Below are 11,795 nucleotides of genomic sequence, written 5' to 3' on the forward strand. Positions count from 1 at the left end.
AAAGTACGTAGAGCAACATTGCTTCTGTAACAGTTGCTTCTACAACATTTTTCTTGAAGTGATTCTTTATCTCTTCATAAGATTAGTCTCACGGTAAAAAACATCCTTGTATCAAATTCCGAATCTACACAAATAGGAAAAACTATAAAAACCAGTATATAGTGTATATATATGTGTGTACATATATATATTGAAGTGCTTCTGCCCTGACTAGTTGCTTCCACACCAGTTGGCTAACAGTGCCAGCGATACCTGGTTAATCTCAATTAGTATATAGTAATGTAGTAGGTTCAGAAACTCAGTCAAAGACCTACTATACCTTCATGTTAACTTTGCTTAACACTTAGGGTACCAGTTATTGTTCCAATTTACAATTTTTCAGAGACATGCATGTTTTCCCTAGTAGCTATGAGGTCGGCAATGAGGAACTTCACAGATTATGCTAACCCCTACAAAATCATTTCTGAAAATGACACTGAGAAAATCATTAAGTTTGTAACCCTTTGTTAAAATGGCCACAAGGCACGTCCACACCATTAAATAATTGGGCACAACTTATAATGAGAGTGCTGCAATAGTATAGTGACATCAGTGATAGTTAATAATTATTTAGTAGCTAATGGACTAATAAAGTCAATGATTGACTTGATATCTAGAACTTATGAGATTGTTGCACCCATAAATGCACCCAAAGAGTTACCTAATCCAATGGCCGGCATGTTCCTCAAAACCAGGCAAGGAGGCAGTCCCATATTTGTGAGGCAGTCTCCCTTTTCACCACTCATAATCCCGTTCGGGCGGCAAACAAGATCACTTGTCACTAACATGGTTGTTACAATGTCCTTATATACATTTATTGTTAATTAACAAGAAACGCATGCATTTTAGATACAAAGAAAGAAACCATCATTATTCATCTCCATATTTCATTCTAAGATTTGTGATTTCTTCAAATAATGTACAATCCAATAAAGATTTAATGGGTTGTTTAGAGCAGGTTCCAAGATAAAGACAATGAATTGTACAGATCCTAAATATATAATTAATCACCTCGAACTATGTATTTACTCTGTCTCTTTTCTCTTTGTACTCTTTCTCTCCCGGCATGCGCATCCTTACGTGTATATTTTCATCATTGCAGTTTGCAGAGCATGGCAAGTCACCATAGAGGACCATCAAATTCCTAGTGTATCGATAGATCTCGAATATTAAAATTAGAATACATGAGAAAACACTTTTACACACTCTTTAAAAACAATCAAGCATCGAAAAGAAACAAGGTGAAATATTCCAAGTTGTTACAGGTAGTACTCGTAAAATTCCGAGGGGCTGTAATGCTTCCTTCTCACTTAAACCCTAAGGCTTGTATCCTAAAAGGTTTAGAACTATATCTATGTTAGGTTAAATTTTATTAGAAATTCTATCAACTAGGTTAAAAAAGTGTTATCAAAGATAATGATTTTTCACAATTTGTATTTGTACAAAATTTTATTAAAAATTCTATCAACTAGGTTTAAAAAGTGTGTTATCGAAGGTAATAGATTTTTCACAATTTGTATTCTTAGAAGGTAGACGATGTAGTGGTAGCAAATGAGACATTGATGATAAAAAAGAAGAAGGTATATGATGTTAAAAGTAAATTTTAAGAAAAAGTTATATAGGAATTCTTAGGATATATGATAAAAAACTAGGATTCTACAATCAATCCATTAGTTGGACAATAAATTGCTTAAACTCAACACTATATCCATCTTGGTAAATTACAGCTCAATAAAAGAATTTAAACCACTCAAAGGCGTGAGACAAAGTGACCATTAACATCATTTTTATTTATAATGGTAGTAAAAGGAGTAGTTGAGGTAGTAAGACAATCAATTAACTTCTCATAGGAATTAAATTGGATAGTAAAGGTGTAATAATTAATTTTCTATAGTTCGCAAATTATACAATATTTTTATGTAAGGCGAATATAAAATTGTTATAACTATTAAGAGTATTTTTTAGATGCTTTAAATTGGGGTTAACTTTTACAAAATCAAAATTGGAGGCACTACATAAAAAAATTATTAAATAAAAAATAATTTAGAGACAAAAAATATTTTGTTATTGTATTGACTAAATTAGATATTATTTTAAAGATTGAAAAAATTATTGGTATCTAATTTAGTCTATATAATAACTAATTATTATTTTTTTCTCTAAAATTATTTTCTATTTAATGACTTTCTAATAGTGTTAATGTAGATGAATCTGTATTGTCCGGGACTTGATCGGTAAGTTTGCCGAGTTGGCCAACCCGAAGAGATAGTCCAACAACCCTTGTATTATGGTACTAACACTCGGACCAGTATATGGTCGAACGAACCCAAACGTAGTAAGTTGGGCCTAAGCCCAACTCGCCAAATTGTCCAAGAAGAAAGGAAGAATTGGAAAATACTAATATAACCCAAGCGTGACATCTAGTGAATAAAATCTCATAAAGGCTCGATTAACACTCTACTAATGCGATTTTAATGCACAATATTTCTGATTATATAACATAAATGCTCTGCTCAATATCTCTGATTATAGCACATAAATGTTATGCATAATATCCTTGATTATATTACATAAATGCTCTAATTTACTTGAACAATATTCCTTATTACACTACATAATACTCTAGTAGTTTATATACATTATATTCATATTTTATGAAAAGATATTATAATATGTCACATTAAAACATGGAGAAAGTAGTGTCAAAGATCCAAGCCCATGAAAACTTATAAATAGATGATCATTCATAGGGAGTACTCTTAACTCGAATTTTAGCATTATATTCACTATATACATAGAATTTGATGCTCTTACTGACTTGAGCGTCAGATTATTTTATTCAGGTGGAGTTTGCCTCATTTCTTGGTAGCTAAATCATTAAAGCTTGAAAGAAACCCATTAGGAGTTCACCTAGATTCCTAGATTAGTGGAAAAATCTTAGAAAATATGCGGTCCCAATGAAAAAACCAAGATTGGTGTTTAACAATGTCTTTTTACGAGAAATATAGATATGATAAAATACAATATCCAAAATTTAAAAATATAAATTAAAATACATAAAAATAAGAATATGCACTTGGAGTGGAATAGAACTTCCAACTTATATTATTATTCAATAGAATATTTACATATAAGATATAATTATTGATTTATTATAAAACTATTTTAAAAGTCATATACACTTGGAGTGAATTCTGATTAGTCAATAATGTAAAAAAAAACAATCACATTGAGAATTAGGAAAATTAAATTGCAAAATTAATATTGTATAGTTGTTTATATTTATTTTATGTCGTCAAACAGACTATAAAGTTATTGTGCTCCCTAGGAAAATATAATAAAAATGTCAAACATTCTATTTATAAAGTAAAATTTAGGGTTACATATATGTGCTGATATAAAAAATAAATAAAAAATCTCAACAACGAACTAATATAAAAGATACCTCCTCGGAAATAAAAATAATTTGCTGATAAAATAATTAGGAAACAGGCAAGAAAATCTTTTGGTAACAAGCTATAACCATTTTAATTAAATATAGACTTAAGGTGGCTCTATAGTTGAGTCCCAATCTGCAAAGTGAATGTCAAACAGAAATAATTAGAAAACAACTAAAACTACAAACCCTCAAATCTTCATCTGCCAGTTGTTGCTTCAACAGTGTTCAGAATTATTATATTATCATCTTATTACACTAATGAATTCTCTAAATTTATAAAATACTGATATCATAATCGTTTTAAATATATTGATTTTAATACGATATAATTTAGGTTTATTTCATTTAATATATTCACCTCATAATCTACACAATATTATAGATACGCCAAAATATACTTTTATCAAAGTAGGTTATATTAATTTTGGTTAAATCTCAACACCTTTAAATTGATTTTATGTTATTGATGAAAAGAATTAAAAAAAAATCTTAAAAGTTGTTGGAATTAAAAAGAATAAAGTAAATTATACGATAAAAAATACTTTTAAAAGTTCAAAATCAAAATATCAGAAAGCATTAAATTATGTGTAAAATCTGTATTAAAAGCCACATTAAAATTATTTTAACATTTTCTTAAACTCTTCATGTAGTATGTAACACTTTGTATAAAGTATTTTAAATTCACAGTTTATTAATATCATCTTAGTAAATCAAATAAAAGGATCCATTATTAGTTAAAATGGTCGAGTTGGAGTAAAGTTTATCATCATGAGTTAATATCATCAACATAGATAAAAAATGCTATTAGTTCATTCATTAATATCATTACATATATTGGAACAAAAACTTATTAGTTCATAAGCTAATATCATCATGTTAGAGAGAAAAATTCATTAGCTAATAAGTTAACAAATTAAATTGAAGCATATATTCATTAACACCTAAATTAATATAGTTGAGTCCGAACAAAAATTTATTAGTTCATAGGTAATATCATCATGTTGAAAGAAAAGTTCATTAGTGCATAGATAATGCATCAAATTGAAGCATACACTCATTAATAAGGAGATTGTGTTAAGTTATTTTTTGTGTTCAAAATTCAAGCCGTATTTAATTTATTTACACATGTTTGGATGAATATAGCTGAGGATTGTTGGAGCACGGATATGGAGTTAAAAGACAAATCTTTTTTAGTGATTGGGGTTTTGTAAAAAAAAATTATAGGGTTTCAACATCCCTAAAATACTCTTATTTATTCATTCTTTGTTGATTAAAAAAAACTCATTAATACATAGACTATATATGATAGAGTAAAAAATTATTAGTTTATAGGTTGATATTATCAAGTCGGAACAAAATATCTTTAACTCATAGGTTAAGAATCAAATCAAAGCATACACTCATTAACATATAGGTTATATGGTCAAGTCAGAGAAAAAATTCATAAATTCATTGGAAACAAATGTTTGTTAGCTCATACACAAAATCATCACATTGGAGCAAAAACTCATTTTTGTGTGTCATCATATTAGTCACTCCTGGTGAGACTATAGCTAACGATGTTGAAGGTGAGACAATATTAAGTGGCCCGAAGCAAACATATGTACATAACATGTGTCCCAAATAGAGTGTGTCACAACAGAAAAATCATTAAATATAAACTGATTTTAAAGACAAAAAATAATTAATCACTATATTCATTAAATTAGATATATTTTAAAGACTAAATTTTTTTTTGATATCTAAAGTAATTTTTATTATTAATAAAATTTATAAAATAGTTTCTAAATTGATTTATAATTAGCTACCAATATTGATTGTACTGCATGTGGCCAAAACAATATATAACACATATTCGATCGAGATATTTTAGGATTTACGTTCAGCCGAGTAGTCCCAAAACTACTAAGGCCGAGAGCATATCGACAACCCAAAGAAAATGCATCTTAAGCATATGTTTTCCAAAGAATCTGTACGTAATGTCAGACTAATACAATGATTAATCATGCTAATTTAGGCTTATAGCCATGATGGCCAAACACATATTTATAAATAGGTTTACTAACATCAAGTCAATGTACGTATTTCTTACAATTAACCACTAAATATTGAGTACTATTTGAGCATCGGAAAACCTTTTACAACTTCATTCCCTGAAATTGAAGACAAGAGTCAATACGTATTAGGAGACAAGAGTCAATACGTATTCGGTGTTGACTTTGGAAAAAATCTAAAAAATACAAATAATATTAAGAATGAGATATTCTCAATTCATTAAATAACAATAATAAATAATAAGTTCCCTTTAAATAAACAATAATAAATAATAAGTTCTTTTAAATAAACACTAGTGTCAACTTGATTCGATGATTAAATAACTAATATTATTGGAAGAAAAACCTTTAGTTATATGTTGGGTGCAGCAAAGTAGAATCGATCAATTCCGGAAATTCAATTAATCTCTATATACCTTCTTTTATACAATTTTATGTCGTTTAAGTCCAACTTTGCCACACCGTATCTCCTAGCTAGCTAGGTAGTTGATTGTTCACACAAGTTGCTTAGTGATTTGCACATATTCATGTATATCCTAAAATAATTCAGAACTACGTGAGTAACAACGTTTATTCAGTGCGTGATATTGATAAAGTAGCACCTTATTAATTTAATAATTCACAATTACCTTAGAAGTAGACAAGGGATACATCAAACATGTGGTTGTTTGTACATTATATGCATTATGCATGGTTATGGTGGGTGGGTCAAGTAACTGGCCATTCGAACACATATTCTAATAACTGCAAGTGATTTTCTTGCACTCACACTTGCAGTATAAATCATAGTTTGAATTAAAAATAATAAGGGCATCTTGGGTCTTTGCAAAGAGACAAGGAAATTTTGTATATCTTATTATTAGGTATATGCGAGCACAGCTGATAAAAAAATTAAAAAAGAAGGTATATGCGAGCACAAATCACATAAATAATAAATTTGCGAAAGCATTGTGTCCATAAACTCATTGGATAATCTCTTCTTTCTTTCTTTTTTTAAACTTATTTTGTCAAACTGTGCCAACAACACTGTATATCTCTGACTTGGATAATGATTATATAATCCCCTCTGCTTTCATGGTCCCTAATTTTTTCAATAATTAATATCGATGTTCGTTGAGCGATTCTGAAGAATATTTCATTAAACCCTAATTGCACTTCAATTTGTTTATCTTGATCTGAGAGGTAGTTCATTTGACTTTAATTAAGATTCTTCAATATATTTTTTTAAAGAAAAGAATAACTTAATGTTTTGAATTGAACATATGTATTATTTTTCTCTTCCACATCTTTAATGAGATCGGTTTAATTTCTTTCAATAACCATTCAGCACGTTTGCATACATGTTAAAGAAGATTCAATTGTATTTCAAATTATAAAGCAGCTTCTACAGGAAATAATGCAACTTTTTGGTGTCAATGATGGTGTTTGTGAGTATTCTGACTAATATAATTTCAATATAGAATCAATGCAGAAATTCTTAATAGCATGAAATGAAATTTGTACACCAAAAGAAATTTAATAAGTTCTTCCGTCAACCTTACATTCTTATTTTCATTAAGACGTCAAATTTTCTATTTGATTAATTTATATTAAAACAATGTCACGTCTCATTAGTATGTTATTTAAAAAAATAATAATGTGGTTCAGGTCATGTAGGCTGCTCAACCAAATCGATTGAAAAAAAATAGAACGATTATTTTAATTCTTTGATATGTTTTACTTAATATGTAGCTAGCTCACATAACACACACAGAAAAATTATTAAATAAATATTAATTTTAAATAAAAAAATTAATTATATATTAATTAGATAATATCTTATATATTAACAAAATATCTGAAATCGTTTCTATTATTAACAAAAAAATTATAAATTACTTTCTAACTTAGTATTTAATTAGATATCAAAGGTTTTAATTACCAACTTTTAGAATTTAAAGTAATTGGTAGTTAAAATCTTGGTATAGTTAATTACATATAATTTAAAAATTAGTTTATAAATTTTTATTAATAATAAAAACTACTTTAAATATCAATAATTTTTTAATCTATAGAATAATATCTAATTTAGTCTAACTAAATATTTTTAGTCTCTAAAATTAATTTTTATTTAATAATTTTTTTAGTATATATTTCAATATTTGAAATAAAACAACAATAATATTTTTGAAGTCAAGAGAAAATTGTGACTAATAATGTAGTTTTTTAATACTTTGACAATTTTTTTTTTTATATTTCCTTACTCATAAGAGATTTAACTATGAAATATTTATTTGATATAGATATTTAATTTTATATTTATTTAATATATTTAAATTTTATTATTAATAATAAACTTATGAAGTGCAATAAAAATATGAAACACTAAAATAAGATCACGATTACAACCTTTGCATGTTATTATTCTTAAGATTTTATTTATACAAATAATTCATTATGCAAATCGGACCAATAAAACTAACTCATAATTCTTGTTGAATAATTCTTATTGAGATCCATTTACTCCACTCCTTTTTTAAAAGCCAAAAATCGGTTAGATCAACTTGCATTAATGCTAGCCTAAAATAGATTATTCTTGTTTCAGGGAATGAAAATACCTCAACCTCTTTAATTTGAACAAACTTCAATAAACTTAAATTAAAATACGAATTGAGTTCAAGGATAATTTAAATATACATTTCTTCCTTAATCCATCAAGGCCTCTTTTAGTGTGCGTTTGGATTAGGGAAGTAGATGTGTGAGGATTTGAGAGAGTGGATGTGTGAGAATGTGAGAAGAAAGTCGGAAGAAAGTGAGATTATTTGAATTGGGGTATGTTAGAATGAATGTGTGAGGAAAGTTAATGGGAGTTTGTGAGTGATATGATGGTTGTGAGGGAGTTTTATTTTTTTATTAAATTGTTAAATGTTACTTTACAAAGTTATCCTTGCCTATTAAATTTTTTTAATAATGAAATGAGTTATTTTTGTTTAAAAATAAACAACTTTCACATATTTCATAGATTTAAAAATTAAAATTAGAAAATAAATATATATTAAATATAAATAGATATAATTTAAAAATTATAATTAGAAAAAAAAATGTATTCAGCAAATTAAATAAAAACAAAACTTCAAATAATTTCTTAAAATATTAAACATGCATTATAAAATTAAAAAATAAATCAGATCTTATATAAATAAAAGATAATATTTTTTATTATTAAAAACCCTATAATAATAAAAAATAAAAAATATAGCGTAATTAATAATAGAAAATAATTTTATAAAAAACTATTATAAAATAAATTACTAACTCATAAACATAATAATTATAAAAAAAAATATTAATATAAACACAGTAATAAATTAAATAAAAAAAGAACTTCAAATAATTTCTTAAAATATTAAATATATACTATAAAATTAGAAAATAAATCACATCTTATATAAATAAATAAAAAACTATTTTTTAATATTAAAAATCCTTGCAAATGAATGAGGGTAAATTCGAAAATAACACATGTTGATGTGACTTTCCTTCTACATCTCTTCATTTTTAGGGGAGAGGATATTTACTGTTCACATGTATATCCTTGCATCCTCTTCCCTACAAAATCCTGAATCCAAACCATTGATATCCTCTCATTTATTTCCTTGTGAACAGTACATCCACAGAAGCAAACAGAGCCTTAAGGACAAAATCATGATTGAGCTCCAAGCTCCAAAGCGGACAATACCTTGAATGCAGTAATTGACCCTAGTGATGTCATCTAAAAGAATCTCTTATACTTCAAACATTTTTACTGACTTAAACATCAAAAAGTCTTTTGTAGGTGAACTCCCCTTGTCTTTGTGATCGGCCAACACGACAGAGTTGGGTCCACAAAGAAGTCATCTTTTCTCCACCTCAAAACTCTCCAAATCCATTTTCGGTAAGAACATTTAGCTCCCACTAGGATTCCGGCAAAACTTTTCTCTTCATTTTTATTCCTAAACAAATCCTAAACAACTCGACAAAAGCCCAACTTATTTTTATTCCCAAGGAAGAAAATTTAGACATAATTTTTTACAATGATATTTATTATAAGTATTTAATCGATATCAAACGATGATTGACACTTTTACTTGGATCAAACAAGACCAAATGGCCTAGCAACACTATTCGATATCAAACTTGGGATTTTTTGCAAACTTAAATCAAACGGTTTGATAGTACCCCAAGACCAAATGATCATTGGATCAACAACTCTTACCCAAGATCAAACGATAATCAGAATTTTCTCAAACTTGAACCAAGCGGTCAAATACTATTATTTGAGTTCAAACAATCATCGAAAATAATATAAATTGTTATATCAACATGATTAATAAACATTACTCGAAATCGAAATCAAGGATCGACTTATGCTAAACCTATACAAATCCAAATTGAGCTCGTTCATCCTTCAAATCGATCCACCTGTAAATCTTCTCATATTTCGAGCTGGAGGAACTTATATACATACCCTCAATTACAGCTACTAATTTAATATATTATTTAAGACACATAAATCGGATCATACCTCTTTATAGGTTACTACCAGTTATATGTTAATATTATAAAATCTATTTATATCTCATAACTATTGTTTAATGTATTCTTAATTGTCTATTTATATTATTACTAACTTGAGCGTCATAAAATCTTTTGCATGTAAACATTCTTTTTCTTTTTGTGATCAGTCAATATTACAAAATTTGATTTAGAGAAAAATCTTCTATCCTTCACCTCGATACTCTTCCAATAAGAATAAGAATGAATCCCCAAATTTATCCTCTTCTAGTTCATTTTCGGTAAGAATAAGAATGAATCCTAAGTTTTTACTTATAGTTGTTGGTAATTATGATGAATGGTATTAGTAATTATAAATAATCTACTTAGTTGTTGTTATCAAACTCATTTATTCTGTTTAGTTTTATTTTTATTATTGAACAATTCTGTAGGATTTATGTATAGATGAATTGAAGGGTTAGTGAATAAATATAGATGCAACTATCGCACATAAATTATTGTATTATCTATGGGCCAAGTTCCATATGCTAATAATTTCAATTATGCCCATCATCATAATTAGATGTTAATTAAAAACTTAGGCAGAAAAGGTTAAAACTGAAGCCTAATATGTCAGTGATTCACATACCTCATCCTTATTATTAAAAGGGTTTAAAATCTGAGAAAGAGGCTGTGAGAGCTATTTAATTGTCCTCTTTAATGGGAAAGAATAAACAAATATGTTCTTTGAACTTGAAAGGAATTTAAGTGTTTTTTTTTCCTTCTCACTTGAAATCTTGCAAGCATAATATACAGTTTCAATTTGTCCATTAGGCAACCAATTTACTTGGACAAAAATGGACAGAATGGGAACATATCAAAAAGTTTGGAAAGGAAATGGAGGCTTGTTCATATCCTCTGTCTTCTTTTAAAATATCTTTTTTATTTTACTATTTTTTCTTTTAACCCTTTTCCTCTTTTGTTGGATGGACAATTGGCTATATATTTGAAAAAGCTGTTTCTTTCTGCACCTCCATATATTATTCTCCCACTTTCATAAATTTCATATTTCCAAAAATACTACTCTATAATATTCTGGATTATGTAATTGGAAAGTCTTTTTTCAAATTCGTAATTAGCTTATGGATTACATAATTTGGAAGCTTTTTCTCATATGCATGATTAGTTTTCGGATTATGTAATCTGAAAGTCTTTTTTATCTTATGGATTACATAATCCAGAAGTCTTTTTTCAAATGCGTGTTCAGATTATATAAACCGGAAGCTCCTCTATGAAGATGACACAAGAAAATTAAAAACGTATTTTCATTGTGTATGGGGATAGCAAAAGAACCTATGGAGGTACAGGAAGAAACAGTCTGAACAAAGTATTTGGAGGGGTATTGGCCCATGATTAAAACTCTATATAGCACCTTGAATTGACAACTTAAACTCCATAATTAAATTACTTAATTATTTCTTAAAATTTAAATCAGATAAAATTATTCTCTTTGGATCCCTTTACAAAACTGAAATTAACCAATTTATCAGTTAAAAATATTAGTTAATTTAGTTGATAGTATTAAATATGTCTTAATTTTATTTATTTCCAAAATTACCTTGAAATGATAAAACACTTAATCAGTGCACTATTTATTTAAGTAATTGAAAAGACTTTAATTAAGAGAATTTTTCGGTATTGAAGTGATTGATAAGAACATTTTATATTTTTTTATGAAAGAACCCAATATT

This window comes from Phaseolus vulgaris, chromosome 9 (genome assembly GCF_000499845.2).
Source record: "Phaseolus vulgaris cultivar G19833 chromosome 9, P. vulgaris v2.0, whole genome shotgun sequence".
NCBI lineage: Eukaryota > Viridiplantae > Streptophyta > Magnoliopsida > Fabales > Fabaceae > Phaseolus > Phaseolus vulgaris.